This window comes from Humulus lupulus, chromosome 3 (assembly GCF_963169125.1).
Source record: "Humulus lupulus chromosome 3, drHumLupu1.1, whole genome shotgun sequence".
In the NCBI taxonomy this organism is placed as follows: domain Eukaryota; kingdom Viridiplantae; phylum Streptophyta; class Magnoliopsida; order Rosales; family Cannabaceae; genus Humulus; species Humulus lupulus.
The window spans coordinates 172,829,962-172,854,229 of NC_084795.1; positions in this window are offsets into that span (position 1 = coordinate 172,829,962).

Here is a 24,268-nt window from a genome sequence, read left to right on the forward strand (position 1 = left end):
GGAGGATCCTGAAAGGACCTCTTATATCAGGGCCTTAAACGAGGTCCTTATATATAAAAAAAAATGTGATGAACCCTTACAAACAGGGAGAAGACCTTGCAAGGCATCTCTTGAGTTCACAAGGATTAGCTACCCTTGTGAACATCAAGGAGGCCAAAAGGTCTTACAAAAAAAACAACAAACTTCCAAATAAAGTCCTCGAACATAGAGGAATAAAAGATGAATAATCGCATATGTATATATAAAAAAAGAGAGTTTTGGTAACATAACAAGACTCAAAAAAAATTACAACCAAAATGGGCTCGAACGAGCATACATCCACAGTGGACTAACTGACAAAAATCATAAAATGATAATCTCAAGGCCTCCTACCACGGGCGTTCCACCCAGCCGCCCGGGCAACAGCGTGCTTGCCAAAGGAGGAGAAATCAAAGTTAGGATCCTACCTCCATACGCCATAAAGGGCACGCTCTATGGATCTATACTCAATAGCTGCCTTGTACGCCTCTAAGGAAGCAACCCTCCCCTGCGATGTAGCTATAGCATCCTTGGCACCCTCAAGTTCTGCCTCTAAGGAAGCGACCCTCTCCTATGACGCAGCCGTAGTAGCCTTGGCACCCTCAAGTTCGACCTCTAAGCTAGTGACCCGTTCCTGCAACATCGTTGCCTTGGCAATCGCCCTCTTCTGAGGTGGTACTTGCACTCTATATGCTTGGCTCTCTTATGGCTTCTCTACTTTTTTGAGTTGGCAACCGCTCCGTTGTTGTCACATTAGATTATAATTGGGTTTTCCATATTTGGAACAATTTTCAAATCACCCAAAAACTTCCTAAGCCATACAATATTTTTAGTTGCTTCCATGGTGGAGTCAGCAATGCAAGATTACTTTATACTCCTCCATATAATTGCTTCACCCTCAAGTGTGCAAAAAAATCCACACGTTGATTTTCTATAATCTTTGTCAGATTGGAAGTCAGGATCTGTATATCCGATGGGAATCAAATTCTCTCTGATATATACTAGCATATAGTCTCTTGTTCTCCTAAGATACTTGAGAATGTGTTTGACTATTGTCCAGTGATTGAATCCAGGATTTGACTGGAACCTACTTTCTATACCCACAGCGTAGCAAATGTCAGGTCTGGTACATAACATTGCATACATTAAGCTTCCTACTGCGGAGGCATAGGGTATCCGTCTCATTTCCTCTTTCTCTTGGGGTCTCTTAGGACATTGGTTCTTGGAGAGGTGAACACCATGACGAGATGGGAGGGTTCCCTTCTTGTAGGTCTACATCGCATACTTCGCAAGTATTATCTATATAAGATGCTTGAGACAGGGCCAACAACTTCTTCTTGCGGTCACGAATTAATCGTATCCCAAGAACGTAGCTTGCCTCTCCCATATCTTTCATTTGGAATTGGTTGGCTAGCTAGACTTTACGTCAAATAATTTATTCACATCATTTTCAATGAGTAATATATCATCTACGTACAAAACTAGAAAGTCCACTTTGTCCTTGTCAATTTGCTTGTATACACAAGGCTCATCAACATTTTGATCAAAACCATAAGATTTAACAACTTGGTCAAATCTTATGTTCCATGATCTAGATGCTTGCTTAAGTCCATAAATGGACCTTTGCAGTTTGCAAACCTTTTTCTCTTTACTTTTTTCTATGAAACCCTCAGGTTGTACCATAAAGATACTTTCATCAAGTTGGCCATTCAAAAAAGTCGTTTTAACGTCCATTTTCCGAATCTCATAGTCAAAATGATTGGAAATGGATAAGAGGATCCGAATGGATTTTAGCATGGCCACAAGAGAAAATGTTTCTTCATAATCCACACCTTCTTTCTGTGTGCATCCCTTGGCTACTAGCCTCGCTTTGAAAGTCCCTACTTTCCCATCAACTTCCTTATTTCTCTTATATATCCATTTGCACCCAATGGGTTTCACATCTTGAGGTGAATCTACAAGTTTACAGATTGAGTTGGAGTACATGGACTCCATCTCGAGTTTCATATTCAAGCCATTGTTCCTTATCAGGATCATTCATCGCTTGACGAAAAATCAACAGGTCATCAAACGTCTATGTGAATTAACTCGAGAGGTTCTTTGGCTCTAACACCTTTGGAGGAGAAAGGTCTTTTGGTCATTTTTCCTTCTAAACAAGATTCGCAAACCGGTAGATTTTCGTCCTTTATCTCACTTAGAGGCTCATCCTTAACTAGTCTTTGAATTCTATCTAAGTTAATATGACCTAGTCTTAAGTGCCAAAGATATGTATTGTCTTGAGGTAATTTTTGTCATTTTGGCTTTGGTTGTTCAGATTTGAATATTTTAGTATTTAGTAGTGTAGACATTTCAGATCTTATCACATATAGATCTTCCTCTAGATTTTCCTTACAAACATGTGAACCATTTCTTGAAATAATAACAAAATTATTATTAAAATAAATAGAATAGCATTGTTCTAAACATTTTGAAAAAGAAATTAAATTCCTTTTAAAATTAGGAATAAAATAGATGTCTTTTAGAGATAAAAATATATTTTCAGTAAAATGAATTTTTGCTTCTCCCATTGCTTTGGTTGAAATAAATGCCCATGTCCCCACTCTCAGTGTGAACTCCCCTTCTTGGAGATCTGTTCAATAGCTAAGCATTTTAAAATCAAAACAAACATGATTAGTGGCTCCTAAATCAACTATCCAGGTATAGCAATTATTTTACACTAAACAAGCCTCTGTCTCCAGCAAATCAAATTTACTTTCCTTTTTGTTGTTTAACTCCTCGAGGTTCCTTTTATAGTTCCTCTTACAATACCCATCTGTATGGTAGTGGGAACAATTCCCATTGTAGTTGGAGTGGGCAACTTCTTTGCCCTTGCCTTTGTTAATGCTAGGCTTATGAGTTGTGTGTTCAGTCATTGGCAATAGATTCTTGTTACTTTTCCACCTTTTAATATTACCAGTTAATTTGTCATTAGCAAGAATGGACATATGAGAGTTTCCTCCAGTCATTTTATTATTGTAATTAAACAAAATAAATAAATAAACAAATACAACCACACACTCATACACCATAAATCATAGTATTCTTACAATGAAATAAAAATATACATGATGCATGCTTACAAAAACTTATTCATATAAGTACAACGATGAGATAACCAACATAAGTAAGTGGCGTCGATAGGATATGTCAAATACTTGTTAGTTAAAATGAGACGCTCTCAATTGTTACTATATCAAGATATATGATATCTTTATAATAAATAATTGTCGTTATTTTGGTCAAAAATATATCCAGCTAGGGTAGATATATTTTTTGTGCGTGTAACCTACTATTTCAAGTTTCTTGACTTAACCCATGAGTGTCGCCGATAGGATAGGTTAAACATGGAATACATCTTAAAACCCTATCGCAAAGAGGTCTAGCTGTTAAAATCCTAGCCAAAACACCTCCCGATAGGGAGGACGAAAGAAAATCCGTCTCGAGGCCCTAACTTGAAAAAGTTTTTCAACCAATAGTAAAAACCGTAGGTTATAGTGCCTTATAACCTTCTCTCACTCACTATTTTATAAATAAAAGGTTTTCTATTAAAATATCTCATATTTTAATTACTAAGTGATTATTACCAAAGTTTAACTATTAAATATAAATCACTTATGTAAATCCAAATTTTAACTCTTAAAATTCTAAGATTACCAAATTTAGAATAATTACTAACAATTACTAAATAATTCTAAACTATGTTTTTCCTAGGTATTAAACTGATTAATAACCCTAAAAGATATTAAGGTAATCTAGACATGCTATTAATGTGACAATACCCAATTTAACTACTTAAATCTAATTCACATTATTTGTGTCCATTTATGGTAGAAAAAGAACTATGCTACTTTTCTATCCTAGGAGACATGTTAATTATAAAATTAAATTCATAGATAGCATGTCATTTTAATGATGCAATGAGTGGGCATTCCTATTCTATATGGCATGGGAAGTGGTCATATCAACATGTTACCAATCATACAATATAATTAAACATTAGGGTATTGACTGGGTTCTCTTTGCTAAACGAAATTACAAAAATACACCAAGGCATTCCTTGGGCTTCAAAGCTTCTTGTAATCTACATGGGCTTCGCCCTTTGTTGTGGGCCTTGGGAATTGCACATTTAAACCCTAACCCTAGGTTCTAAATAAGATGACCTAATTTCCAAAATTAGGATTTTATCAAAAGTTTGTAAACTTTTGTTATTAAAATAATAATTTTATAAATTATTAATTAATAACTAATGGAAAGTGGTTACCATTTATTAAATAATAACTTCATAAATTATTTGTTGACCCTCGATTTGGTCAACGACACGGAGTTACAAAAACGATTTGAATGAGAGAACTGAATTCAAGAATGAATACGACACTAGGATTTTATAGTGGTTCGGCCCCAAGGATTTGTAATGACCTACTTCCACTTAGTTTTTTATTGATGTAGAACTCCAAAACCTGGGATCAGCGAACAAGGGTTTACAAGCCTTGAAAATAGATACAAAAAATGTTTATAAAATCACTATTTCTCTCTAAATGCAAATTACTGCGTGTGTTCTAAATGAATCCTATGAGTCCTATTTATAGGCTCACAGATGTACATATGACTTATGGCCCGTATTTAACTTAATTTACAAGCATAACAAAATAATAGCATAAATAATTATATTTACATTTAAATTAGTAAATATCTCAGCAATAATTAACTTATAACCGCATTTGAGTGTTTTTCTTGGACCCACGAGCAGCTTTGGTTGAATGCTTCTATTCACCTTTTTTTCCTACTGCTCAGCATATTCCTTGTGTCTATCGAGCATCATAGTTTCTTCTAATAACCTGGTTGTTAGTCGACCAGACCTTCATTAATGATCGGTCACGTGCCATACACATGCCTTTTTAATATGGCACATCATCATGCAAATATTTAGGGAAACATTTAACCCCCCCTCCCCCCAAAGTTTATTTTAATGTGTACAACATTTAACAAACTTATTCGACCAGTAATCCTGGTGACCCGTCACATATGACTGTACTTACTTTCTCGAAAAGGTAAGTAATCATGACCTTTTCGGTTTCCCAGGAACGATTTGACGATTATTGCGGTTTCCCATGCATTGAAACCCTCCTCTCATCAATAATACCCCGAGCAGTATAAATATAAGTCCCTTCACTCCTTTTAATTTTTATCCAAACTTTCTCTCTCCTCAAGAACTCTCTCAAAATCGTCAAGCTTTTTTTAGTGCAATCGGAAGCCTTTGGAGAAATTTTGAGCAATCACTTTGTGATTTCTCCACCAATCTTTACTTCAAGTATGTTTTCAAACAAACCCTTCAGATTTTGTAGCAATTTACCAGTATTTTGGCTGTGATTCTTCTATATTTGTAACTGTTTTCTCAATGTTCTTGGTGAGTTCTTGAGTAGATCGGGTTTAAGCAAAAAATACCTAGAAATACAATGCTAAAATAGGTATTTTAGGAAATATATTTTATATAACAATGTTTAGGAGGAGTATTTGGATTTATTTACACTGATTTTGGGTCCAAAATTGAAGTGAGATTTCAATTTTGGTATTTCGAAAAAAACTGAGTTTTTCCCGCCTAGTTTTGAAGTTGAAAAGTTAAAAAAACTTTTCAATTTCACTTTTTAATCTGTTTTTTCCAACCTAATCGTAGGATTTTTGTTTTTTTTACAAGGATGCTACTGGTCAGATAAAAGCTTAACTTTTCTCCACGAGCACCATTATCTTTTCCATTCTTTCCTTTTATTCTTCTTTCTCTATTGGTCGTAGATTCTCACTTCCCCTTATTCTTCTTAGATATCCATGCATGATCTCTGTGGAGGTGAGAGGCCAATAGACTAAGAAATTCTGAACCTTTTGTTCGAAGATGTCGATCCATCTACTTTACCCATTCCAATAAATATAACACCACCAATACCATCAACCAATTATCATTCTTCAAACCCTTCCATGGCGCGAGTAAAACATGTTGCTCAGAGGAGGAAGAAAATTCCTAACCCTCACATTGGTCAACATGTGGCCAATGTTGAAGGATCGTCCATAGCCAACCGATCTGCCATAACTAAGCAGCCACCAGAGATCCTCCTTTCACATGCCTTGGTGAAAAAGGTTACGAAGAAAACCATCCCCTGGTACATCCCCCCTCCCAGCATCATATCGACCTAGATGGTGGCTAAGTATCCCAAGAAGTATGGGCTTCCTGGGATCACTTTATACAAGCCTACCCCCGACCATACGGCAAATGTTCCTGGAGGCGCTTATAGTGCCTGGTCGAGGTATCATATCGAGGCGGAGGCTACTATTCCTCTGCACGATTACTTTCAAGGAGTGGTGAACTACTTCTACATCTCTCCATTCCAAATCACAAAATGGGTATAGAGTGTTATCAGCACTCTACATTCTTTACCACCACAAAAAATGGCCTGTAACCACTCCTCATGAAATCAACTATCTTTTTTATTTAAAGTTCAATCCCAACCAGAACAACACGGGGTTCTTCCACTTCTTCCATCAAGAATCTGCTCGCACTTTCTTGACCGAGATCACCTACAAGTCCAACATGGGTAAATACTTCCAAGAGTATTTTCTCAAGACCGACCTTGTAGCAGACAACATGTCCTTCACTTGGGGGGGTATTTTTCCTTGATTTTTTTTAAACTTCAGGTCGTTTATTTTATTTCTATTCTTAATTTACTCTGCCAAATATAAGCCCATGGTCTCGACCAGAGCCTACCCAAAGTATGGTAAAGAGGGTTGTTGCCCTATCTAGCATGACCGCCATAGAAAAAAGCGTTAAGGAGCTAGTTATTGAAAATAACCTAAGGATGGTCGGCATTTTGGAGCCCCACCAAGAGGTGAAGAAAACGACTGTTAGGAGCACCATAGGAGAAGGTACTGAGGAGGCCTCCCAACCTCAAGACGTTTCCCAACCACCTATGCGCCAACCGACGACTGGGGTTACCTTAAGAAAGACATGATCCTCCCCTCGACAAGACATCCCCCCTTCCCACGGGAAGGGAAAACAAAATTTACCTTACCATCCTGGTCGAGGATACGACTCATCCGAGGAAGAGAATGGTATGGATTATAAAACTCTCTTAAATACGTTGCCCATTCCTATTAGCATGTTCTACAGGAATGGCAACTTTATCTTTCCATCGAGTAGCTTTAACCAAGATTTATTTGAGGAGGATAATGTTTGTAGCAGTAATAACTTAGATAAAGTAAAGACCAATAGCTTTAGTTCGAGTATAATACATAGAACTTTCTCTTGTCGATCTTCATAAACCCTTGTGGACACTTTAACTAACGTTGTTTGTCTCTTTCTCAGTCATGCATGCAAACAATACCTTCGACATCTATGCCTTAGGAGGCAAGACTACCATCTCGAAGAAGTCAAGCACGAGAGAAGGCGATCGCACCAGCAGGGTACCCCCGAGCAATAAGCCTCAACCAATGAAGACTCCTATTCCCACCAGGTCAACTACGCCTCCTTCACCCCCTCAACCTGAGTCCTCCACCGAGCAGGTAGTAGAACCTGCGGTGAGCAAAATTCTTTCCAACGCCTTCTGCTCCACCATCGACAAGCTGCAGAAAGTGGCCAAACACCGACTCAACAAAGAAGCCTTTGCTACTCTTCCTTCATTGAAAATTGACCAGGTCATTGGTCGCAGTTTCAACGAACTACTTGGTGTTAGTCTTTTCTATTTTGTATTTCTGACTGACAACAATATTTTTTCTTTCACTAACATTACTTTTATGTTCTTCGCAAGCTCTCTGGACTTTGAACAATTGTTGGCGTCGTGCTGAAGAGGACGGCTCCAAATTCATCCAGGAGGTAAAAGTAGCTGAGGAACAAATCAAGGCTCTCGATGGCCATAGTCTTAAAAGAGAAGTACAAAGTTGCGTCCAAGGCCAACCATGACGAGGCGGTCAAGCTCCAGGATGGTTTGGTCACTAGTCAAAAAGAGGCTAATGAGCTGGAGGAGAAGGTGAAGCAGCTTAAGGAGATTATTGCGAGCAAATTGGAAAGGTTTCAAGGTGAAACCTTCACCTGTTTCTACATGTTCTGGTAGAATAATCAAGGTGCAAACTTTGATTATCTTCCCGAACAAATAAAGGAAACAAATCTTGCTCGATCCGCCGCTCGACTGGAGTGTTGGGGTTTTATGCCCTAATTAAAACTTAATTTCTTTGTAATCGAATTTTATTATCAATAAAAGAATAGAAATCATTTTTTTGACTTGGTAAATCACTTTGCTCACATGTTTTATTTTCATGATTATTTGTTTAATATAAACTTCTATTAAATCCCGAGCACATAGATAATCGTATTTATAGTGAAGTAATCACAGTGGAATATAAATATGATTATATGTTCAAAATAAGTTAGTCCTAAGATTAGTCATTGCACAGGATTTACACTAACTTGCCAATCTACAATATAATCTACTTGCACATTGTGGTGTTATGTTCTTTCCAGAACATTAGCAAAGTAGCTAAGATCGGATGTATTTGTTACATCGGACATGACCGATATTGACAATTGATAAGATAAGTAAACATACCGTTATTATCTATTCTAGTCATATCATATAGTTGATCATAGTTCAATTCAATCTCAATTATGAGTGGTTAGTATTCTAGCTGATTGTATTATTTGAGTTCTTTGACTTGTTTGTTACCAGCTTACCCTACGGACTAGCCCATACTTACATCTTTGAAACTCGGTAGTATAATTGAGTGGCAGTGTTAATCATAGAAATGAACATCTATAGATTCTGATGAAGAAATGAAATGATGGTTTCCTTTTAGTTTGGTTCAAGGTGTTAAATGATAGAGATCTCATTTCAATAATTAAATTAGCTTACTGAAATATCATTTACAAGGAACTAAGTGTTTTAAGGATAAAATACTATGAGGGGTATTTTAGTCATATCTCATTGTAGACTGTCCATAGAGGATTGAGTGACAATTATGGTTGTAACAATGGATAATTAATAGCATATCTGTATTTGTTATAGAGTGTTCTATGAATTCAAGAGTGCAATTCCGAGTCTTTAGTGGAGTCACGAGAAATTAATAAATTAGTAAATTTATTTGTTAGATTTATGATAACTTATTGGAGCTTGATTTCATAGGCCCATGCTCCCCACTGTACCTTGGATAAAATCATCTAGATAGTCTCAATTAATTGATGTAATTATCAATTAGAATTATCAAAGTTGACCAGGTCAATTTTGGATAGTTTCACATAGTTATGTAATTTTGAGAAGAAAAGAGAAATTAGGGAAGATTTATTAATTAAGATAAATTGGTATCTAAATTAATAAATAAGTTTAAATCAATGTTCAAATTATAAATAATTAATGTGACAAAGGATTTAAATAATTATTTAATTAATTAAATTAATAGAAAATAATACAGGCCTTGATTTTAAGTCCAATGGGCTTATAATCAAATGGGAAATTTCACGGGCCTAAAGCCCATGATAATTTCGACCTAGGGCTTTTAATTGGCTATTATTTTATTTATTTTTTAATTAAATTAAATGGCCTAATCAAGTCTATAAAAGGAGTGCTTAGAGAGAAGTCAAGAAAGATGACAAATAAGTTCAGAAGTCACGAGCCAGATTTTCTGATAGTTTTTAGATTCTCTCTAAACACAAGTCCTTTTCTCAGCCTCTATGTTATTTTCTATTCTTCTCTCTGTATCTATCTCATGTGTTGAGAATTGCTCACTCTAGTCTAGGTGATTCTAAGGATACTTTGGAAGACTGTGAAGAAAATTGAAGATCAGTTCAGTTTCTTGATAATACTCTGTGACAGAAAGAACACAAGGGTTAGAGAAACCGAAGGAAGGACTCATTCATTCCACTGGGTATACTGTAAGTATTCTTATCATTGTTTCTCTTTGAATTCAATTTTAGAAACATGTTCTAGGTTATCTTATATTAATTTGTTTAATATTAGATCTACATGAAAATAAATAAAGATCCTGTATGAGTGTTCCCAACAATTGGCCTCAGAACCTTTGGTAATCTTTATTTTCATGCATGAACATGTTAAAAGTTGGATTATTTGTTGTATTTGAATAATTGGATGGGTTTTCATGTTTTTATGAAGCATATTGATTTTTTGTGATTATTAGCAATTTTTGGGTTATTTTATAGTGTTTTCTATGCTATTAATTTTTATGTATGCTTTATTTTTTGTAAAACATGTTAAAAATTAATTAGAAAATATTTTTGGTTTGAAAAATTGCACAAAAAAAAATTTCGAAAAATATTGGTTTGGCTGCCATGCGCGCGCGCCCCCCGCCTGCGCCCCGCGCACACGCGTCTCTATTCATCGGGAACAATTTTTTTTTTTAAATTAAAGAAAATTAAAAAATTGTGGAAATTAATTATTTATAATCAAAGCCAAAAATATCATGTTTTTTTTGTATTTAAAATTGTTTTTTTTAATATGATATTTTTGTTAGTTGAGATTTAAATAATTAGATATTTTCTACAAAGATTCAAATTCAAATTTAAAAATAGACTAACAACTTAATTTTAAATCTTTTAATATATTAAAATATTAGAATTAAGATATCAGATATTTAAGATATTTTCTTTTAAATTCTTGATATTTTTATGAAATCTTTATTTGAAAATATAAATATCTTTTTTATTCTATAGTTTTTAATATTTAAATTATTAAAAATTTGAAAATTGTTAGTTATATATTTTTATGGATATTTTAATTTGATTAACTGTTTTGAGATATTTTAGGGTTGATATAACTATTAATATATTTTTTTAAATGGTTAAAATATTAGCTAATAGTTGTAACAACACAAGATATTTTTGAAAAACAGTTATGTTGACGCGGTTCTTCGCCAAAAGGTAATTAAGAAATGAAGAGAAAGGGATTAGTGCTAAGTGTGAACCGAAACAGATATAAGATCTTAGAAAAGGAAAGAGGTGACACAAGACACGTTTTTGAATGGTTCAAAGGTTAAAATCATTCTACTCCACTAGTCAGTATTATTGCTATATTTTGAGTATACGATTACAGGGTATTTCTTACAAGAGAGAATCCAACCCTTATTAAGTCCCAGGGTCTCCATATTTATAGGAGAAGGCACCTAGGAGTTGGTAAGAAGGTCATCCCGTGACCCTCTTATCTATCACATCAACTCTGTGACATTCATGATTAATTCCTAAACCTGCCACATTAGTATGGTCAAATCGATGGGTAAGGAGATAATGGGCCGCACGACCCAACCCAGTCGTGGGTGTCTGAATACGCACGTTCCTGCTGCGTGTCCGAGAAGTCAGGGGCATAACAGACACGTGATGTCTGATATATGCACGTTTACCTTGCGTGTGTTGACTTTACAAAGGGTCACAGCCTTCATACCCAGTTCGTACTGCGAGCTGGATACTTAACTCGACCATAGGCCTTCAGAATCCAGGGTCAAGTCTTGTATAATCTTGGCGAACCCTTGAGTTTCCTCGAGCTAAGGAGGTACAACCTAATGACAGAAGCTCCGGTCTGTGGGACATCCACGAGATAACTATGATTAGGCCGCAGCTCGGATCGCTAATCAGCCCGTGGGAAAAACAGGGTGTACATCTGCCCCCCAAGCCCATGCTCGTGGTATGCCACGTCGAGTAAGACTGCAGTAGGGGCTTTTAGGCTTCCCCATGAACTCTTCATATTCCATCTCTTATGCAGGCACCTGATACATGGAACATCGTGGTTGGTGACGGTATGCCTTACGAGAACCGCATTAAATGGCCTAGCCTATGCTCAGCCGTCGTTCCGTATTTCGAGTGGAGGGCCTCGGATCCCTCATTAGGGTCATCCAACGGCCCTCTACACGTGACTCTTCACGTATATAAAAAGGGGTGGCCACCCTACGCACGGGTCACCCTTTCATTTGAAATTTTTCCGAATTTCTTCTTCTTAGACAAAAAAAAACCCTCTTCTCTGTGACTGCTATACTCAGCGTTCAAGAGGCTCAGACGTCAGGATTTCTTCAAAGCTTTGGAAGCCGGTACTCCGACGAAGCTTTCACCCAGGCAATACCTTCATCCACCTCCCAGTCAAACACTGTAAGTTCCCTGACCATGTGTGTTTTGGAAATATATTTCACTGTAGCTTAGGTAAATATTTTACTGTAGCCGCATGCATGGCTTTACTGGGTTTTTTCGATATGAAGGGTGAAAGCCCCTTTTCAGGCTAGGGTATCTTTGCTGTAGGAAATCGTTTAAGAGTATGGTTTACAGGATGCTTTTTCTGGGGAAAATTTCTGGGTAGGAGTTTTGGAACTTTTGGGTGCAAAACCGGGAAGTTTAGGGAACACGCTTCATAGGCGGTTTTGCATTTTTTGCCTACTGAAACTTTCCCCCCAAGGAAAATTCTATCCTAACCCTCCTGACACATGAATTCCGAGTAATCGGGGATCTGTTGGGAGCACAGGCGCGTGTTCATCGAACCGCGTGGTCCCACTCTCCACGGGCTGGGCTTACCTCAGCTCGTACAAATAACATTTGATTTTTCCTCACGCTTGGGTCGCCTTTTCTGAAATGTTTTCTTTTGTTCGTTAGGCAACCAGATGGCACCGAAAAGGAACGCCCCTAAGAAGACCGTCAGCAGCCTGGCCTCACAGCAGGACAAAGGAAAGGCGGTGATGCCGAACTCCCCAATCCCCAACTTTGGGCCGGCGGTGGAGCAGGAGGTCGAGGTCGCCCCCGACGCCTTCTTTGAGGCAGAGAGGATCGTCTCAAAGGTCACCGACCAGACGAAGATCAAAAAAATCTTTCTCTCCCACAACATCGCCCTGAGGAGAGCATCCGTGGTGGCCCGACCTGCCACAGAGGGCGAGCGGAGCTGTGCGCCGCTCGACGAGTCGTTCGCGGCCTGGAACGACGAACATTTTAAGGCGGGGGCCTTCCTCCCGCTGGATCAGTATTTTGCTGATTTCCTTAACTACGTGGGGTTGGCCCCATTTCAGCTCCCCCCCAACTCCTACCACTTGCTGGTGGGGTTGAAATACTTGTTTCAGAAGCACGAGTGGGAGGTCCCCACTCCTGCGAACATCTTATACTTTTTCTGCCTCAAGGCCAGCTCGGATCAGCGGGGGTGAGGCGACTGGTTCTACTACTTAACCCGATTTCCCAATACGGCTGCGGTCATCGAGCTGCCCAGCCACCCCAACGACTTCAAGGACCAGTTCTTCATGTTGACGGGATTCAGAAACTGCGAGCTCCACTACTTCAATCGCCCTCGTAAGTGTTTCTTTTTTGTTATCCTTAGCTCGGAAGTTAAGTGTCGCTTTTGCTCCTCCCATATCCTTTTCTGACTTAGACCAATCATGCAGCCATCTTCACGAGGACAGAGAAATCTGTGACCCTCGGGGCCCAATACGAGATACTGGCGGGCTTGCCCCCCAGTGAGAAAGATTACCGCGCGCTCGTAACAGACGAGACGATGGTGGCCTGCAAACTGATTTTCCCAAATCAGACTTTGAACCTTAGGAGGCCCCAGGGGCTTCCCTCAGCTCACGACACCAGACCCATAATCGTGGAGGAGGTCGCGGAAGACGAGGACAAGGAGGACGAGGGCGACGAAGTTCCCCTCGTGAGGAATAGGAAGCGGACCATGGAGGTCGTCCCGAGGACGGGCGAGGAGAGGATCCAATCCGGAGCAGCCGCGGGTCCTTCTGGCCAAGGTAACCCTTACATGTTTAGGAGTCTAGATAGGGCCACAGCAGACCCCCGGCTAGCTAGGTTCAATCCTAGGCAGCTCTTCCATTATCACCGAAGCGATCCGGACCTGAACACAACCCTGCTCCATTGTGTTGACCGGCTTGTGCTGGTCTATCAAGATAGCCGGCCTAGGGGTACCGTAGTAGTAGATAACACCCTAGCCTTTAGGTCGATCCTATTCAAGGAGTATGGGACCAACCTTCGTACATGGCCCTCACTCCGGAGGGGCGTCGCAGCTCTGGGGATTAGGCAATATGTAGAGGAATCTAGCCCTGAGTCAAACCCGGACCCAGAACTTGCGCCAGCTCGGGAAGTAATCAACTTAGATTCTTCTTCTAGCCCGGGGGGTAGGATTCCCTTAGTACACATACTTGAATTTTTCCTTATCCCTTCGCTTTTGTTTTTGCATGATCGTTAATTCTCGTACTAACCATGTTTTTGCCTTGGCAGAAGATATGTCTTAGCCCGAGGAGAGCCTGCGAGGTGCGGTTTTCGGAGGGAACGCCGCCGCGGGGCCAAGAGCGAAGAGGGTCCGGACGTCCAAGAATGCCGCCGGGACACCCACCAAGTCCCCTGCGAAGGAGAAGGATCAAGCCCCAGCTGCACAGGTCGCGGGAGCGGTCCTTCCTGCTGCAGGGGGAAGCAATATGCCTCCACTGGCCCCGCGAGCTCCACTCGCTTCCCGGGATGTGGGAACGGAGGTCGGGACATCGGCCATCGTACCTTCCGATGTACGCATCCCAGTCAATCCCCAGGGCCTGGAGAAGATCCCAGTGGTGTTTCGGGGAACGGTGTATGAGTCGGCGAACTACGCCGTCAGCCACATATACAAGTTCACCGAGAAGGAGCTCCAGGCCATCGAGACAATGAGCCCGGTGGGCGTGCTGGAATCTTCACTAGGCATGGCCATGAAGGTAAGCTAACGTTAACCTTTTTGTGGTTTTTTACATTGTTATATTTTTCCCTGTTTTTATTTTTATTCTGAGGCCATCGTCTTTCCGTCTTCGCAGAGCGTTGTCGCCCTTCACCGGAGCACCATCAGGACCAAAACTCAGCTCGGGGACATGAGGGACGAGCATTAGACTACCCTGCAGGCGACCAAGGATGCCCTGGCGACCTCGCAGGTCGAGCTGGAGAAAACTCGTTTGAAGGTCCAGGAGCTCGAGACCTCCCTTGCCACCTCGAGGACGGACCTAGAAGCCGCGAAGACTGAGGTCCAGGCCGCCCAAGCTGCTCTAGAGGTAGAGCGGACAACTTCGGAAAAGTCCAAGAAGATGTGTTCTACCACTGCTGGGCCTACAATCCAGATGCGGACTTCTCCTTCATGTCAGCGAGCCTCTGGGAGCGCTTACTGGTGAAGTTCCAAGCTCGCCTTGATAAAGAGGCGCCCTCGGAGACCGGGGATGGTTCTGGCACAGCTGAGCGAGGCGAGACGGCGACCTCAAAGGGCCCACCTGGCGGAGCTTAGGGCGTTTCATTTCTTGTGCCCCCCAATATTTTTTAAATAATTTTTATGTAACCTTTGCATGAGGTGCTTTCACCTCGAGAAAATTTTCTTTAACGCTTTTAATTGGTCATCTCTTTTTTGCCTTTACGCACTTCGGCTACAATTTCTTGAAAAACTTAGTTTATGCTGATCTTTTTCCATATCTCAAGCTCTTTAGGAAGAACAACGATCCATAGACTTATACCAACTTCTAAGTTTTATGACCCGGTTTAGACCAGGAACTTAATTTGAAAACTTAGTTCGCGTTAACTTTTATCCATGTCTCGAGCTCTTTAAGAAGAGCAGCGATCAATAGATTTAAATCAACTTCTAAGTTTTATGACCCGGTTAAGACTAGGAACTTAATTTGAAAACTTAGTTCGCGTTAACTTTTATCCATATCTCGAGCTCTTTAAGAAGAGCAGCGATCAATAGATTTAAATCAACTTCTAAGTTTTATGACCCGGTTAAGACCAGGAATTTAATTTGAAAACTTAGTTCGCGTTAACTTTTATCCATATCTCGAGCTCTTTAAGAAGATCAGCAATCAATAGATTTAAATCAACTTCTAAGTTTTATGACCCGGTTAAGACCAGGAACTTAATTTGAAAACTTAGTTCGTGTTAACTTTTATCCATATATCGAGCTCTTTAAGAAGAGCAGTGATCAATAGATTTAAATCAACTTCTAAGTTTTATGACCCGGTTAAGACCAGGATAAGACTTAGTTAGCGTTAATCCTTATCAATATCTCGTGTTTTTTAAGAAAAACAACGGTCAATCGATATGAATCAACTTCTAAGTCATTAAGGAGACCTGGTTATATCCAGGTACCATATGCCCCCCAAGTAACTGGGAAAGGGTCTTTCGTGGTTACTTTAGATTACACTTGGAAACATACATAAAAACTGATTCTCATTAATACATAAAAAGTGGCCTTCTAAGCCTTACAAGTGAATTACTGATAATATTTCTTTAAGTGGACGGCGTTCCAAGTGCGCAGGACCGCCCCTCCATTAAGCCAGGCTAACTTATAAGTTCCCTCCTTAATGATTTCGATGACCTGGTATGGTCCTTCCCAGTTTGGTCCCAAAACTCCATCTTTGGGATCTTTCCCAGCCAGGAAAACTCTCCTTAGGACCAGGTTGCCAACGCTGAAGGCGCGCTTTTTGACCTTGGCGTTGAAGTAGCGAGTGATTTTCTGCTGATAATGGGCGAGCTGGAGTTGCGAATCCTCTCACCTTTCATCAACTAGATCGAGGGAATTGCACAGGGGCTCGTGGTTTTGATCTTGGTCGTAAGACTGGACTCTATGCGAAAGCACCTTAATTTCCACGAGGAGGACTACCTCACTCCCAAAGGTTAGGGAAAAGGGAGTATGACTCGTAGGAGTCCGATGTGAGGTCCGATACGCCCATAGGACCTGGGGGAACTGTTCTGGCCAGACCCCCTTTGCTTCGTCTAATCTCTTCTTGAGGCTCGCCTTTAGGGTCTTGTTGACAGCTTCGACCTGGCCATTCGCCTGAGGATAGGCCACGGAGGAGAAACTTTTCACAATTACGTGCCTCTCGCAAAACTCGGTGAACAGGTCGCTATCGAACTGGGTGCCGTTGTCAGAAACGATCTTCTTGGGTAGGCCGAATCGACAGATGATGCTTTTAACCACGAAGTCCAGCACCTTTTTGGACGTTATCGTTGCCAATGGTTCTGCCTCAGCCCACTTAGTGAAGTAGTCGATGGCTACCACGGCGTAACGGACCCCGCCTTTTCCAGTGGGGAGGGCGCCAACCAAGTCTATCCCCCAAACGGCAAACGGACATGGGGACGAGATCATCTTCAGCTCGACTGGAGGAGCTCGGGCAACTGCGGCAAATCGCTGGCACCTATCGCACTTCTTCACGTATGAGATCGAGTCCTTGGATAGAGTTGGCCAATAGTACCCCTGCCTCAGGACTTTTAAAGCCAAGCTCTGCCCCCCAGTGTGGTCTCCGCAAAATCCTTCATGCACTTCCTACAGGATGGCCTTTGCCTCGCCTGGAAGAACACACCGGAGGAGAGGTAGGGAGTGCCCACGTCGGTACAACACCCCATCGATTATCGTGTACCTAGGAGCTTGGTACATGACTTGCCGTGCATCGTTACGCCCTTTAGGCAGCTTGCCTTCGGTAAGATACTCAAGGATGGGGGTCATCCAGGTCGGCCTGGCATCGATCATCTCGACCTCCATCCTCATATCTTCTACGCTTGGTTTCTCCAAGAATTCGACTGGTACTAGCCCCAAGGTCTCCGTTTCTGCAGAGGTGGCGAGCTTGGCGAGAGCGTCTCCGTTAGCGTTCTGCTCCCGAGGTATTTGTTCGATCGAGCCTCGCTCAAACACGGACAGGTCAACTTTTACCTTTGCCAGATAGGCGGCCATCTTGGGTCCCCGTGCTTGATATTCGCCCAGAACCTGGTTGACCACGAGCTGGGAGTCATTGAAGCACTGGACGGAGCTCGCCTTTAACTCTTGGGCTATCCTCAGTCCCGCCAGCAAAACTTCGTACTCGGCCTCGTTGTTGGAGGCTTTGAATCCGAATCTTAGCGCCGAGTGGAATCTATGTCCCTCAAGGGATATCAGAATGATTCCAGCTCCGGAGCCGTTCTCGTTGGAGGAACCATCTACAAAGATCCTCCATGAAGCTTGGGGCGAGCTTATTTTGGGTGAGTTCTCTGCGGGATCCTCCTGGAATCCCGTGCATTCTGCCATAAAATCGGCTAGGGCCTAACTTTTTATAGCTGTTCGCGGAGTGTACAAAATTTCGAACTGACTAAGCTCGACGGCCCACTTTAACAAACGTCCCGATGCTTCAGGTTTTTGCAAAACCTGCCTTAAAGGTTGATCGGTCATGACATGAATCGAGTGGGACTAGAAGTACGGCCTGAGCTTTCACGAAGCCGTGATAAGGCAGAACGCTAATTTCTCCATCAGCGGGTATCAGGACTCAGCCCCGAGAAGTCTCTTTCTGATGTAGTAGACTGGTTTCTGAACTTGGTCCTTCTCTCGTACCAATACGGCACTAGCTGCGTCCTCAGTGACAGCCAGGTAGAGAAAAAGAGGCTCTCCTGCCTTTGGTTTGGATAGCACGGGCGGCTCAGCCAGATGTGCTTTCGCCCTCTACTGACCATTCGAACTTCTTGTTACCTCGGAGCAGGTTGTAGAATGGCAAACACTTATCGGTGGACTTGGAAATGAACTGGTTGAGGGCCGCCACCCTTCCTGTCAGGCCTTGGACATCTTTTCGCGACCTGGGAGAAGGAAGTTCGAGCAGGGATCTGATCTTGTTGGGGTTTGCCTCAATTCCTCGGGTATTGACTATGAACCCCAAGAATTTCCCTGACGCGACTCCAAAAGTGCATTTCTGTGGATTTAGCCTCATGCCATATTCCCATAGTATCTTAAAACATTCTTCCAAGTCGGAAACATGGTTATCGGCAATCTTTGACTTGACTAGCATGTCATCAACGTACACTTCCATGTTTTTTCCGATCTGGTCTACTAACATTCTATTCACTAGCCTTTGGTAGGTAGCTCCGGCGTTCTTCAGACCGAACGGCATGACCTTGTAACAATAGACGTTAGTTGGGGTCATGAAGCTGGTGTGCTCCTGGTCCGTCGGATTCATCGCGATCTGATTGTAGCCTGAGTACGCGTCCATAAAGGACATGAGCTCGTGCCCCGCCGTGGAATCCACCAACTGGTCGATTCTCAGCAATGGGAAGCAGTCCTTGGGGCAGGCTTTATTCAGGTCGGAGAAATCGATGCAGGTCCGCCATTTCCCGTTAGGCTTTGGAACCAGCACGGGGTTGGCAACCCATATTGGAAACTTGGCTTCACGGATAAAGCAGCATTTCTTGAGCCAGGATACCTCTTCCTCTAGGGCTTCAGCTCAAGTGGTTCCTAAACGCCTTTGCTTCTGGGACTTGGCAGGAACGCTTTTATCCAGATGAAGTGTGTGCATGATGACACTCGGGCTAATTCCCACCATGTCCTCGTGCGACCATGCGAATACGTCCAAGTTATCCTGCAGAAACGTAGTCAGCTCCGCCTTCCTCTGGCTAAAGAGGTTTTTCCCGAGCCTGACCATTCGTGACAGATTTTGTGGATCAATGTTCACTTCCTCGAGCTCCTCTATTGCCTGGAGCTTGGATCTATCCTCGCCTATTCGGGGTTCAATATCCTCACTTGAGACGACATTTTCCCCCTCGGCGTTTTGAGGTTTTTCAATCTCAGGATCCGCTAAGGGTTCCCGAGATTCCTCTTCACCTTGAATGGCCATTGCCAGCTGCCCGGGTTTAGACTTTCCCTTCATGGAAATGCTGTAGCATTCCCTGGCAGAGAGCTGATTGCCATGGACAGTGCAGATTCCCGTTGAAGTAGGGAACTTCATCGCGAGGTGGCGAATGGACGTGACGGCCTCGAAGGCTATGAGCATAGGTCGGCCCAAAATGGCGTTGTAGGTAGCTGAGCAGTCAATGACCACGAACTCAAGGAGTTTGGAGACTGTCTGAGACCCTTCACCTAGGGTGATCACTAACTCGATCGTCCCAATCGCTGCTGATCCTTCTCCCGAAAAACCATACAACATCAGGGAGGTTGCCTTCAGCTCGGCAACAGTTAAACCCATCTTCTCTAGGGTGGATCAGAATAGGAGGTTCACCGAACTCCCATTGTCTATCAGTACCCTCCTCACCCTCCGGTTGGCGAGCTGGACTACTACGACCAGAGAATCATTGTGAGGGAACTGGACATGGCCCGCATCTTCCTCCGTAAAAATGATTGGTTGCCTTTCCAATCGCTGTTGCTTTGACTAAGTTGTTCCGGAATGAACTCCACTCCGTTATGAGCCTTTAGTTCATTCACGTATCTCTTCTGGGCGCCTCTGCTCGTGCCGGCCATGTGTGGACCTCCAAAGATGGTGGATATATCTCCTCCTACCACAGGAGGAGGAACATCCTGGTCTACTCGAGACCCGGGCTGACTGGCCGGGATTTCCGGAGCAGGTCAGTTTGCTGGAACCCTGTTCCGTTCATATTGAGCTAAGGGGCCGGCTCGGATAAGAGTCTCGATCTCGTCTTTTAGGTGTCTGCAATCGTCGGTATTGTGGCCGACGTCGTTATGAAAACGGCAAAACTTAGAAGTGTCTCTCTTCCCCTTGTGGTGCTTTAATGGCTCCGGCCTCTTCCAAGGGACTCGAGTAGAGTTGGCTAGGAAGATATTCTCCCTAGACTGGGTTAGCTCGGTATAATTCGCGAAGACGGGCTTAAACTTGTCTATGGATTTGTTCTTCTTTTGGACGTGCGGACTGTTTTCGCCATTCCCCTTTCTTTTGCCTCCACTAGGCTGGTTGTTCTGTGTAATGTTTTGGGTCGCTGCCACGACCTCCGTCCCCACTCCAGCGGGCTGTTCGGGGACCTGGCTGGTTCCCGCAGCTGAGGCTTCAGCTTCCTCCAAGTTTATCCATTCTTGGGCCCTATTAAGGAATTCGTTAACCGAGTTGACTCCCTTCCTTTGTATATCCTTCTAGAGATCTCCTCCGACGAGGATTCCAGTTCTCATGGCCATGAGCTTGGAGCTATCATCCGCGTCTCTGGCTCAAGCAGCAACGTTCGCGAATCTGCTCAGATAGGCCTTCAGAGTCTCACCGGGCTGCTGCCTCACGTTAGCCAGGGAGTCAGCCTGAACACGGGCGGCCTGGGAGGCTTGGAATGGCCTTTTGAAGTCAGCTGAGAAGGTCTTCCAGGAACTGATTGACTGTCTTTTACTTTGCTTGAACCACTGCCTAGCAGGCCTAGTCAGTGTGGAAGGGAAGATTAAACATCTCAGCTCGGGGCCAATGTTATGGGCCATCATCAGGGTGTTGAACATCCATAGATGGTCCGATGGGTCTTCGTCCCCATTGAACTTTGACAAGTGGAGCATACAGAAACCAGATGGGTACGCCGTTGCGGCTATACTGGGGGTGAAAAGTTCCATCTCATCCCCTGAATCATATTCGTCTTTTTCTTTTTCTGACAGGAGCTTCCTCATCAGCTCCTCCATCTGAGTCAAGCGCTCGAGGGTTTGGTCCTGATGTCCTTGGTTATTCCGGGGCTGTTCAACAGCTCCAGACCCATTGTACATATTTGGTGGGTTATTGCCCCTCTTATCTTGAGATAGGTTATTAGGGACATTCCCTCCATTACGTACTTCGGACAGAGCCCCCCTTGAACGAGCATGGTCATCTCCTCCTGCTTGTTCTCCTCTATGAGAGTTGAGGCGATCTCGCAGGTCGCCTCCCTGGGTGATTTGATGACTTCGCGCTGAAATCAGACGCTGGCGCAGGTCTCCCCCAGAGAGATCACTCTGGCAACTGCCGGTCCAATGGCTTCTGCAAGATAGGCTTGTAGTTCGCCTATGGTGCTGAGGATCTGGGCTTTCCCTCGGCGCCCTGCTACGCCGGGAAGGTCCTGCCGATGGCGGATTTCTCCTACTTCTCCCATAGGCTGGGATGTCTCGGACGGGCCGAGGAGGAGACGGATATCTGATTAGAGAAGGAGGATGCCTGACTATAGAGGCTATCCTAGTTCCGTCAGGACGGATCAAGTTTGGTGGGGGCCTTTCGGCCCTGCCAACCTGCTGGTCCCGCGCCTGGCGATCTGGACGAGGCGCAGGATGGTTGTTGGGAACGGGATAATGTCATGAGCCCGCTCTGGATCTCCTTCGAGAATTTCCTCGAGCTCTTCTGGGCATCCTCGAGCTCTTCTGGGCATCCTGGACGACGTCCTGACCGAACGGCTGTATTGCTGTTGTTCGGCTCTAGGCATTCCTCTGGAATCTGCCTCTCGATGGTGTGATGAAGGGGTGGAGTTGGCTGCTGGAAGTCTGTCCGAACGGTTATGCCTGGACCGATTACCCCGGCGAGACTTAGGAGCCTCACCTTGCCTCTCTCCGACGTTAGCGTTGGTTGTGAGAGGGGGTAGTCGGGCCAGCATATCCTTAATCTGCTGACTAGCTGTTGCTAACTGGTTCCTCAGCTGAGCGTTCTCCATCTCCACCGCAGTATAGTAACAGGGGTTCGGATTAGGCGGTCGAGGCGCCAAACTACCAGTATCACCTTGGCCCGCCGGCTATTATCCGGGCCGCTGCTGGACTTCAGGAACTTGTTCACCAGGGATGGCAGTATGATGAGCCTCCTGCCCACCATGTTGCTCTGTTTCGTTACCGTGCCTGGATCGAGTTGTCACCATAGTCGGATGTTTGCGACAGCACTAAATCGGACTTGCTCTCAATGAAAGCACCAAACTGTTGACACAGTTCTTCGCCAACAGGTAATTAAGAAATGAAGAGAAAGGGATTAGTGCTAAGTGTGAACCAAAACAGATATAAGATCTTAGAAAAGGAAAGAGGTGACACAAGACACGTTTTTGAGTGGTGCAAAGGTTAAAATCATTCTACTCCACTAGTCAAGATTATTGCTCTATTCTGAGTATACGATTACAGGGTATTTCTTACAAGAGAGAATCCAACCCTTATTAAGTCCCAGGGTCTCCATATTTATAGGAGAAGGCACCTAGGAGTTGGTAAGAAGGTCATCCCGTGACCCTCTTATCTATCACATCAACTCTGTGATATTCATGATTAATTCCTAAACCTGACACATTAGTATGGTCAAATCGATGGGTAAGGAGATAATGGGCCGCACGACCCAACCCAGTCGTGGGTGTCTGAATACGCACGTTCCTGCTGCGTGTCCGAGAAGTCAGGGGCATATCAGACACGTGATGTCTGATATATGCACGTTTACCTTGCGTGTGTTGACTTTACAAAGGGTCACAGCCTTCATACCCAGTTTGTACCGCGAGCTGGATACTTAACTCGACCATAGGCCTTCAGAATCCGGGGTCAAGTCTTGTATAATCTTGGCAAACCCTTGAGTTTCCTCGAGCTAAGGAGGTACAACCTAATGACAGAAGCTCTGGTCTGTGGGACGTCCATGAGATAACTATGATTAGGCTACAGCTCGGCTCGCTAATCAGCCCGTGGGAAAAACAGGGCGTACAAATTAAGATATTGATTTTAAAATATAAAATTGGTTAAATTTTGAAAAATATCATTTTTTTTCTCAACCAATTAATAAATATTTTTTTAATAAATGGGATTTAAATTAACTTTGGTTAATTGTTGATAAATCATATTTAAATTAAATTAATATTTTTCAAATTAACCTAAAACAAGTTGATTAATGAAATTTAAATTAACTATTGTTAATTGTTGATAAATTTCATTTAAATTGACTTATTTTTGTAAAAATTTAATTAATTCAAATTTTTTGATAAATTATAGAAAATTAATTGTGGTATTTTTGCACAAATTAATAGAATTGCTTATACAGTAACATGATTAGGCCCATCCAATTATAACATGTCTATTTGCATTATATGTGGTATTTTTGCAATTGGGCTTAGATGCATATAGTGGCTCATATGTTTGTTAGATATATGGTTTCTGCCAAATAAAATATTCATAAAATAATAGGTTTTATTTAGGCCCATTAGAAAATGTAAAGTTTAAATTCCTCTCTTGTGGGTGATTCCACTTGTGAATGCCCATTTGCTTTGCATGACTATAGTGGGCCTAATCAATTAATAATAATTAATAAAACGAAGGTTTCAATTCCTATCTTTTGGACCTTGTATGGAAGATTGGGGGCCTTTGTCGTGGGAACAACATACCGAACCCATCCCTCCTCCATACAAGCCCAATTGTTAAAGCCCATTTACCTGAGTTGGACTTAATTGTATAGGTTCATTATATTAGTTAAACCTAAATATTGATTAGCAACAAATTAATTCTAAATTAATTGAATTTGTTTAAATGTGACACTTTAGAATTAATAGGAAATTATAGGACTTTGGTTTTAAAAATTTAAT